Genomic DNA, 12,871 nt, shown 5'->3' on the forward strand with positions numbered 1-12,871 from the left:
TAATATTGTTAAAATCACACGACAGCGATTTGGATATTAATATTGTTAAAAATCACAGTACCCATGTTTGGATATTAATATCGTTTAAAATCTAATTACCCACATTTGTATATTAATATTGTTAAAAATCACACTACAGCGATTTGTATATTAATATTGTTAAAAATCACAGTACCCATGTTTGGATATTAATATCGTTTAAAATCTAATTACCCACATTTGTATATTAATATTGTTAAAAAATCACCCATTTGTATATTAATATTGTTAAAAATCAGCGATTTGGATATTAATATTGTTAAAATCACAGTACCCATGTTTGGATATTAATATCGTTATAAAATCTAATTACCCACATTTGTATATTAATATTGTTAAAAATCACACGACAGCGATTTGATATTAATATTGTTAAAAAATCACAGTACCCATGTTTGGATATTAATATCGTTAAAAATCTAATTACCCACATTTGTATATTAATATTGTTAAAATCACAGCGATATTTATTAATATTAAAAATATAATACCCACATATTAATATAAAAAATCATACTACATGATTTGTATATTAATATCGTTATAAAATCTAATTACAGCGATTTGGATATTAATATTGTTAAAATCACAGTACCCATGTTTGGATATTAATATCGTGAATAAATCTAATTACCCTCATTTGTATATTAATATTGCTAAAAAATCACACAACAGCAATTTCAATATTAATGTTGTTAAAATCACAGCACCCATGTTTAGATATTAATATCGTTAAAAATATAATTACCCACATTTGTATATTAATATTGTTAAAATCACACTACAGCGATTTGGATATTAATATTGTTAAAATCACAGTACCCATGTTTGGATATTAATATTGTTATAAAAATCTAATTACCCACATTTGTATATTAATATTGTGGATAAAAATCTAATTACATTAAAAATCACACAGCGATTTGGATATTAATATTGTTAAAATCACAGTACCCATGTTTGGATATTAATATCGTTATAAAATCTAATTACCCACATTTGTATATTAATATTGTTAAAAATCACACGACAGCGATTTGGATATTAATATTGTTAAAATCACAGTACCCATGTTTGGATATTAATATCGTTAAAAATCTAATTACCCACATTTGTATATTAATATTGTTAAAAATCACACTACAGCGATTTGGATATTAATATTGTTAAAAATCACAGTACCCATGTTTGGATATTAATATCGTTAAAAATCTAATTACCCACATTTGTATATTAATATTGTTAAAAAATCACACTACAGCGATTTGTATATTAATATCGTTAAAAATCACAGTACCCATGTTTGGATATTAATATCGTTATAAAATCTAATTACCCACATTTGTATATTAATATTGTTAAAAAACACACTACAACGATTTGGATATTAATATTGTTAAAAATCACAGTACCCATGTTTGGATATTAATATCGTTATAAAATCTAATTACCCACATTTTTATATTAATATTGTTAAAAATCACACGACAGCGATTTGTATATTAATATTGTTAAAAATCACAGTACCCATGTTTGGATATTAATATCGTTATAAAATCTAATTACCCACATTTGTATATTAATATTGTTAAAAATCACACGACAGCGATTTGGATATTAATATTGTTAAAATCACAGTACCCATGTTTGGATATTAATATCGTTATAAAAATCTAATTACCCACGATTTGTATATTAATTTGTATATTAATATTGTTAAAAATCATTACACAGCGATTTGGATATTAATATTGTTAAAATCACAGTACCCATGTTTGGATATTAATATCGTTATAAAATCTAATTACCCACATTTGTATATTAATATTGTTAAAAATCACACTACAGCGATTTGTATATTAATATTGTTAAAAATCACAGTACCCATGTTTGGATATTAATATCGTTATAAAATCTAATTACCCACATTTGTATATTAATATTGTTAAAAATCACACTACAACGATTTGGATATTAATATTGTTAAAAAAATCATGTCACACGACAGCGATATTAATATTGTTAAAAATCACAGTACCCATGTTTGGATATTAATATCGTTATAAAATCTAATTACCCACATTTGTATATTAATATTGTTAAAAATCACACTACAGCGATTTGGATATTAATATTGTTAAAATCACAGTATTCATGTTTGGATATTAATATCGTTATAAAATCTAATTACCCACATTTGTATATTAATATTGTTAAAATCACACGACAGCGATTTGGATATTAATATTGTTAAAAATCACAGTACCCATGTTTGGATATTAATATCGTTATAAAATCTAATTACCCACATTTGTATATTAATATTGTTAAAAATCACACGACAGCGATTTGGATATTAATATTGTTAAAATCACAGTACCCATGTTTGGATATTAATATCGTTAAAAAATCTAATTACCCACATTTGTATATTAATATTGTTAAAAATCACACTACAGCGATTTGTATATTAATATTGTTAAAAATCACAGTACCCATGTTTGGATATTAATATCGTTAAAAAATCTAATTACCCACATTTGTATATTAATATTGTTAAAAATCACACTACAGCGATTTGTATATTAATATTGTTAAAATCACAGTACCCATGTTTGGATATTAATATCGTTAAAAATCTAATTACCCACATTTGTATATTAATATTAAAAATATTGTTATAAAATCACATTACAGCGATTTGTATATTAATATCGTTAAAAATCACAGTACCCATGTTTGGATATTAATATCGTTATAAAATCTAATTACCCACATTTGTATATTAATATTGTTAAAAATCACACTACAGCGATTTGTATATTAATATTGTTAAAATCACAGTACCCATGTTTGGATATTAATATCGTTATAAAATCTAATTACCCACATTTGTATATTAATATTGTTAAAAATCACACGACAGCGATTTGGATATTAATATTGTTAAAATCACAGTACCCATGTTTGGATATTAATATCGTTTAAAATCTAATTACCCACATTTGTATATTAATATTGTTAAAAATCACACTACAGCGATTTGTATATTAATATTGTTAAAAAATCACACTACACATGTTTGGATATTAATATCGTTAAAAATCACATTACCCATGTTTGGATATTAATATCGTTATAAAATCTAATTACCCACATTTGTATATTAATATTGTTAAAAATCACACTACAGCGATTTGGATATTAATATTGTTAAAATCACAGTACCCATGTTTGGATATTAATATCGTTATAAAATCTAATTACCCACATTTGTATATTAATATTGTTAAAAATCACACTACAGCGATTTGGATATTAATATCGTTAAAAATCTAATTACCCACATTTGTATATTAATATTGTTAAAATCACACTACAACGATTTGTATATTAATATTGTAAAAAATCACAGTAATCACATGATTTGGATATTAATATCGTTATAAAATCTAATTACCCATAATTTGTTAAAATCACATATTAATATTGTTAAAAATCACACTACAAAGATTTGGATATTAATATTGTTAAAAATCACACGACAGCGATTTGGATATTAATATTGTTAAAATCACAGTACCCATGTTTGGATATTAATATCGTTATAAAATCTAATTACCCACATTTGTATATTAATATTGTTAAAAATCACACGACAGCGATTTGGATATTAATATTGTTAAAATCACAGTACCCATGTTTGGATATTAATATCGTTATAAAATCTAATTACCCACATTTGTATATTAATATTGTTAAAAATCACACTACAGCGATTTGGATATTAATATTGTTAAAAATCACAGTACCCATGTTTGGATATTAATATCGTTATAAAATCTAATTACCCACATTTGTATATTAATATTGTTAAAAAATTACACTACAGCGATTTGTATATTAATATTGTTAAAAATCACAGTACCCATGTTTGGATATTAATATCGTTAAAAAATCTAATTACCCACATTTGTATATTAATATTGTTAAAAATCACACTACAGCGATTTGTATATTAATATTGTTAAAAATCACAGTACCCATGTTTGGATATTAATATCGTTAAAAAATCTAATTACCCACATTTGTATATTAATATTGTTAAAAATCACACTACAGCGATTTGTATATTAATATTGTTAAAATCACAGTACCCATGTTTGGATATTAATATCGTTATAAAATCTAATTACCCACATTTGTATATTAATATTGTTAAAAATCAATTACAGCGATTTGGATATTAATATTGTTAAAATCACAGTACCCATGTTTGGATATTAATATCGTTTAAAATCTAATTACCCACATTTGTATATTAATATTGTTAAAAATCACATTACAGCGATTTGGATATTAATATCGTTACAAATCACAGTACCCATGTTTGGATATTAATATCGTTAAAAATCTAATTACCCACATTTGTATATTAATATTGTTAAAAATCACACTACAGCGATTTGGATATTAATATTGTTAAAATCACAGTACCCATGTTTGGATATTAATATCGTTATAAAATCTAATTACCCACATTTGTATATTAATATTGTTAAAATCACACTACAGCGATTTGGATATTAATATTGTTAAAATCACAGTACCCATGTTTGGATATTAATATCGTTATAAAATCTAATTACCCACATTTGTATATTAATATTATTAAAAATCACACTGCAGCGATTTGGATATTAATATTGTTAAAATCACAGTATTCATGTTTGGATATTAATATCGTTATAAAATCTAATTACCCACATTTGTATATTAATATTGTTAAAAATAACACTACAGCGATTTGTATATTAATATTGTTAAATATCACACTACCCATGTTTGGATATTAATATCGTTAAAAATCACAGTACCCATATTTGTATATTAATATTGTTAAAAATTACAGCGATTTGTATATTAATATTGTTAAAAATCACAGTACCCATGTTTGGATATTAATATCGTTATAAAATCTAATTACCCACATTTGTATATTAATATTGTTTAAAATCACACTACAGCGATTTGGATATTAATATTGTTAAAATCACAGTACCCATGTTTGGATATTAATATCGTTATAAAATCTAATTACCCACATTTGTATATTAATATTGTTAAAATCACACGACAGCGATTTGGATATTAATATTGTTAAAATCACAGTACCCATGTTTGGATATTAATATCGTTATAAAATCTAATTACCCACATTTGTATATTAATATTGTTAAAAATCACATTACAGCGATTTGGATATTAATATTGTTAAAAATCACAGTACCCATGTTTGGATATTAATATCGTTAAAAATCTAATTACCCACATTTGTATATTAATATTGTTAAAATCACACTACAGCGATTTGGATATTAATATTGTTAAAATCACAGTACCCATGTATATTTTGGATATTAATATCGATATTAATATTGTTAAAATCACATTACCCACATTTGTATATTAATATTGTTAATAAAATCACACGACAGCGATTTGGATATTAATATTGTTAAAAATCACAGTACCCATGTTTGGATATTAATATCGTTATAAAATCTAATTACCCACATTTGTATATTAATATTGTTAAAAAAATACAGCGATTTGGATATTAATATTGTTAAAATCACAGTACCCATGTTTGGATATTAATATCGTTAAAAAATCTAATATAAAATCTAATTACCCACATTTGTATATTAATATTGTTAAAAATCACACTACAGCGATTTGGATATTAATATTGTTAAAATCACAGTACCCATGTTTGGATATTAATATCGTTATAAAATCTAATTACCCACATTTGTATATTAATATTGTTAAAATCACAATTACAGCGATTTGTATATTAATATTGTTAAAATCACACATGTTTGGATATTAATATCGTTATAAAATCTAATTATGTTTTGTATATTAATATCGTTAAAAAATACAGCGATTTGTATATTAATATTGTTAAAAATCACATTACCCATGATTTGTATATTAATATTGTTAAAAAATCTAATTACCCACGATTTGTATATTAATTGTTAAAATATTATTAATATTGTTAAAAATCACATTACCACATTTGTATATTAATATTGTTAAAATCACACTATTGTTAAAAAATCAGCGATTTGGATATTAATATTGTTAAAAATCACAGTACCCATGTTTGGATATTAATATCGTTATAAAATCTAATTACCCACATTTGTATATTAATATTGTTATTAATAAAAAAAATCACACGACATCGATTTGTATATTAATATTGTTAAAATCACAGTACCCATGTTTGGATATTAATATCGTTATAAAATCTAATTACCCACATTTGTATATTAATATTGTTAAAAATCACACGACAGCGATTTGGATATTAATATTGTTAAAAATCACAGTACCCATGTTTGGATATTAATATCGTTATAAAATCTAATTACCCACATTTGTATATTAATATTGTTAAAATCACACGACAGCGATTTGTATATTAATATTGTTAAAATCACAGTACCCATGTTTGGATATTAATATCGTGAACAAATCTAATTACCCACATTTGTATATTAATATTGTTAAAAAATCACACTACAGCGATTTGTATATTAATATTGTTAAAATCACAGTACCCATGTTTGGATATTAATATCGTTATAAAATCTAATTACCCACATTTGTATATTAATATTGTTAAAAATCACACGACAGCGATTTGGATATTAATATTGTTAAAAATCACAGTACCCATGTTTGGATATTAATATCGTTATAAAATCTAATTACCCACATTTGTATATTAATATTGTTAAAAATCACACTACAGCGATTTGGATATTAATATTGTTAAAATCACAGTACCCATGTTTGGATATTAATATCGTTATAAAATCTAATTACCCACATTTGTATATTAATATTGTTAAAAATCACACTACAGCGATTTGGATATTAATATTGTTAAAATCACAGTACCCATGTTTGGATATTAATATCGTTATAAAATCTAATTACCCACATTTGTATATTAATATTGTTAAAAATCACATTACAGCGATTTGATATTAATATTGTTAAAAATCACAGTACCCATGTTTGGATATTAATATAGATAAAAATCTAATTACCCACATTTGTATATTAATATTGTTAAAAATCACACTACAACGATTTGGATATTAATATTGTTCAAAATCACAGAACCCATGTTTGGATATTAATATCGTTATAAAATCTAATTACCCACATTTGTATATTAATATTGTTAAAAATCACAGCGATTTGTATATTAATATTGTTAAAAATCACAGTACCCATGATTGGATATTAATATCGTAATAAAATTTTATTACCCATATTTGTATATTAATATTGTTAAAATCACACTACAGCGATTTGGATATTAATATTGTTAAAATCACAGTACCCATGTTTGGATATTAATATCGTTATAAAATCTAATTACCCACATTTGTATATTAATATTGTTACAGCGATTTGGATATTAATATTGTTAAAAATCGCAGTACCCATGTTTGGATATTAATATCGTTATAAAATCTAATTATCCACATTTGTATATTAATATTGTTAAAAAATCACACTACTCCGATTTGTATATTAATATTGTTAAAATCACAGTACCCATGTTTGGATATTAATATCGTTATAAAATCTAATTACCCACATTTGTATATTAATATTGTTAAAAATCACTACAGCGATTTGGATATTAATATTGTTAAAAATCACAGTACCCATGTTTGGATATTAATATCGTTATAAAATCTAATTACCCACATTTGTATATTAATATTGTTATAAAATCACAATACAGCGATTTGGATATTAATATTGTTAAAATCACAGTACCCATGTTTGGATATTAATATCGTTAAAATCTAATTACCACATTTGTATATTAATATTGTTAAAAATCACAGTACAGCGATTTGGATATTAATATCGTTAAAAATCACAGTACACCATGATTTGATATTAATATCGTTAAAAATCTAATTACCCACATTTGTATATTAATATTGTTATAAAAAAATCACACTACAGCGATTTGGATATTAATATTGTTAAAAATCACAGTACCCATGTTTGGATATTAATATCGTTAAAAAATCTAATTACCCATATTTGTATATTAATATTGTTAAAAATCACACTACAGCGATTTGTATATTAATATTGTTAAAATCACAGTACCCATGTTTTGATAATAATATCGTTATAAAATCTAATTACCCACATTTGTATATTAATATTGTTAAAAAATCACACTACAGCGATTTGTATATTAATATTGTTAAAATCACAGTACCCATGTTTGGATATTAATATCGTTATAAAATCTAATTACCCACATTTGTATATTAATATTTTTAAAAATCACATTACAGCGATTTGGATATTAATATTGTTAAAATCACAGTACCCATGTTTGGATATTAATATCGTTAAAATCTAATTATATATTAATCGTTAAAAATTACCCACATTTGTATATTAATATTGTTAATATCGTTAATAAAATCTAATTACCCGATTTGTATATTAATATTGTTAAAATCACAGTACCCATGTTTGGATATTAATATCGTTATAAAATCTAATTACCCACATTTGTATATTAATATTGTTAAATATCACACTACCCATGTTTGGATATTAATATCGTTAAAATCACAGTACCCATATTGGATATTAATATCGTTAAAAAATCTAATTACCCATATTTGTATATTAATATTGTTAAAAATCACATTACAGCGATTTGGATATTAATATTGTTAAAATCACAGTACCCATGTTTGGATATTAATATCATTATAAAATCTATTTATCAACATTTGTATATTAATATTGTTAAAAATCACACGACATGGATTTGGATATTAATATCGTTAAAAATCACATTACCCATGTTTGGATATTAATATCGTTAAAAAATCTAATTACCCACATTTGTATATTAATATTGTTAAAAATCACACTACAGCGATTTGTATATTAATATTGTTAAAATCACAGTACCCATGTTTGGATATTAATATCGTTATAAAATCTAATTACCCACATTTGTATATTAATATTGTTAAAAATCACACGACAGCGATTTGGATATTAATATCGTTAAAAATCACAGTACCCATGTTTGGATATTAATATCGTTAAAAAATCTAATTACCCACATTTGTATATTAATATTGTTTACAGCGATTTGGATATTAATATTGTTAAAATCACAGTACCCATGTTTGGATATTAATATCGTTTAAAATCTAATTACCCACATTTGTATATTAATATTGTTAAAATCACACTACAGCGATTTGGATATTAATATTGTTAAAATCACAGTACCCATGTTTGGATATTAATATCGTTATAAAATCTAATTACCCACATTTGTATATTAATATTGTTTATTTGTATATTAATATTGTTAAAAATCACTACAGCGATTTGTATATTAATATTGTTAAAAAATCACAGTACCCATGTTTGGATATTAATATCGTTATAAAATCTAATTACCCACATTTGTATATTAATATTGTTAAAATCACACTACAGCGATTTGGATATTAATATTGTTAAAATCACAGTACCCATGTTTGGATATTAATATCGTTATAAAATCTAATTACCCACATTTGTATATTAATATTGTTAAAAATTACAGCGATTTGGATATTAATATTGTTAAAATCACAGTACCCATGTTTGGATATTAATATCGTTATAAAATCTAATTACCCACATTTGTATATTAATATTGTTAAAAATCACACTACAGCGATTTGGATATTAATATTGTTAAAATCACAGTACCCATGTTTGGATATTAATATCGTTATAAAATCTAATTACCCACATTTGTATATTAATATTGTTAAAATCACAGTACAGCGATTTGGATATTAATATTGTTAAAATCACAGTACCCATGTTTGGATATTAATATCGTTATAAAATCTAATTACCCACATTTGTATATTAATATTGTTAAAAATCACACTACAGCGATTTGTATATTAATATTGTTAAAATCACAGTACCCATGTTTGGATATTAATATCGTTATAAAATCTAATTACCCACATTTGTATATTAATATTGTTAAAATCACACTACAGCGATTTGGATATTAATATTGTTAAAAATCACAGTACCCATGTTTGTATATTAATATTGTTAAAAATCACATACCCATGATTTGGATATTAATATTGTTATAAAATCTAATTACCCACATTTGTATATTAATATTGTTAAAAATCAATTACAGCGATTTGTATATTAATATTGTTAAAACACAGTACACATTTGGATATTAATATCGTTAAAAATCTAATTACCCATTTGTATATTAATATTGTAAAAATCACACTACAGCGATTTGGATATTAATATTGTTAAAATCACAGTACCCATGTTTGGATATTAATATCGTTAAAAAATCTAATTACCCACATTTGTATATTAATATTGTTAAAAATCACACTACAGCGATTTGGATATTAATATTGTTAAAATCACAGTACCCATGTTTGGATATTAATATCGTTATAAAATCTAATTACCCACATTTGTATATTAATATTGTTAAAAATCACACTACAGCGATTTGGATATTAATATTGTTAAAATCACAGTACCCATGTTTGGATATTAATATCGTTAATAAAAATCTAATTACCCACATTTGTATATTATATATTGTTTAAAAAATACCCACATCACAGCGATTTGGATATTAATATTGTTAAAAATCACAGTACCCATGTTTGGATATTAATATCGTTATAAAATCTAATTACCCACATTTGTATATTAATATTGTTAAAAATCACACTACAGCGATTTGGATATTAATATTGTTAAAATCACAGTACACATGTTTCGATATTAATATCGTTAAAAAATCTAATTACCCACATTTGTATATTAATATTGTTAAAATCACACTACAGCGATTTTATATTAATATTGTTAAAATCACAGTACCCATATTTGGATATTAATATCGTTAAAAATCTAATTACCCACATTTGTATATTAATATTGTTAAAAATCACACTACAGCGATTTGGATATTAATATTGTTAAAAATCACAGTACCCATGTTTGGATATTAATATCGTTATAAAATCTAATTACCCACATTTGTATATTAATATTGTTAAAATCACACAGCGATTTGGATATTAATATTGTTAAAAAATACCACATTTGTATATTAATATTGTTAAAAATCACACTACAGCGATTTGGATATTAATATTGTTAAAATCACAGTACCCATGTTTGGATATTAATATGTTAAAAATCTAATTACCCACATTTGGATATTAATATCGATATTAATATCGTTTAAAATCTAATTACCCACATTTGTATATTAATATTGTTAAAATCACATTACAGCGATTTGTATATTAATATTGTTAAAATCACAGTACCCATGTTTGGATATTAATATCGTTATAAAATCTAATTACCCACATTTGTATATTAATATTGTTAAAAATCACACGACAGCGATTTGGATATTAATATTGTTAAAATCACAGTACTCATGTTTGGATATTAATATCGTTATAAAATCTAATTACCCACATTTCTATATTAATATTGTTAAAAATCACACGACAGCGATTTGGATATTAATATTGTTAAAATCACAGTACCCATGTTTGGATATTAATATCGTTAAAAAATCTAATTACCCACATTTGTATATTAATATTGTTAAAAAATCACACTACAGCGATTTGTATATTAATATTGTTAAAATCACAGTACCCATGTTTGGATATTAATATCGTTATAAAATCTAATTACCCACATTTGTATATTAATATTGTTAAAAATCACACTACAGCGATTTGGATATTAATATTGTTAAAAATCACAGTACCCATGTTTGGATATTAATATCGTTAAAAAATCTAATTACCCACATTTGTATATTAATATTGTTAAAAATCACACTACAGCGATTTGGATATTAATATTGTTAAAATCACAGTACCCATGTTTGGATATTAATATCGTTATAAAATCTAATTACCCACATTTGTATATTAATATTGTTAAAAAAATCACACTACAGCGATTTGTATATTAATATTGTTAAAATCACAGTACCCATGTTTGGATATTAATATCGTTATAAAATCTAATTACCCACATTTGTATATTTAAAATCACACGACAGCGATTTGGATATTAATATTGTTAAAAATCACAGTACCCATGTTTGGATATTAATATCGTTATAAAATCTAATTACCCACATTTGTATATTAATATTGTTAAAATCACACTACAGCGATTTGGATATTAATATTGTTAAAATCACACTACCCATGTTTGGATATTAATATCGTTATAAAATCTAATTACCCACATTTGTATATTAATATTGTTAAAAATCACACGACAGCGATTTGGATATTAATATCGTTAAAATCACAATACCCATGTTTGGATATTAATATCGTTATAAAATCTAATTACCCACATTTGTATATTAATATTGTTAAAATCACACGACAGCGATTTGGATATTAATATTGTTAACAATAACAGTACCCATGTTTGGATATTAATATCGTTATAAAATCTAATTACCCACATTTGTATATTAATATTGTTAAAAATCACACTACAGCGATTTGGATATTAATATTGTTAAAAATCACAGTACCCATGTTTGGATATTAATATCGTTAAAAAATCTAATTACCCACATTTGTATATTAATATTGTTAAAAATCACACGACAGCGATTTGGATATTAATATTGTTA

The sequence above is a fragment of the Tachypleus tridentatus genome, unplaced genomic scaffold (genome assembly GCF_004210375.1).
Source record: "Tachypleus tridentatus isolate NWPU-2018 unplaced genomic scaffold, ASM421037v1 Hic_cluster_1, whole genome shotgun sequence".
NCBI classification, from domain to species: Eukaryota; Metazoa; Arthropoda; class Merostomata; order Xiphosura; family Limulidae; genus Tachypleus; species Tachypleus tridentatus.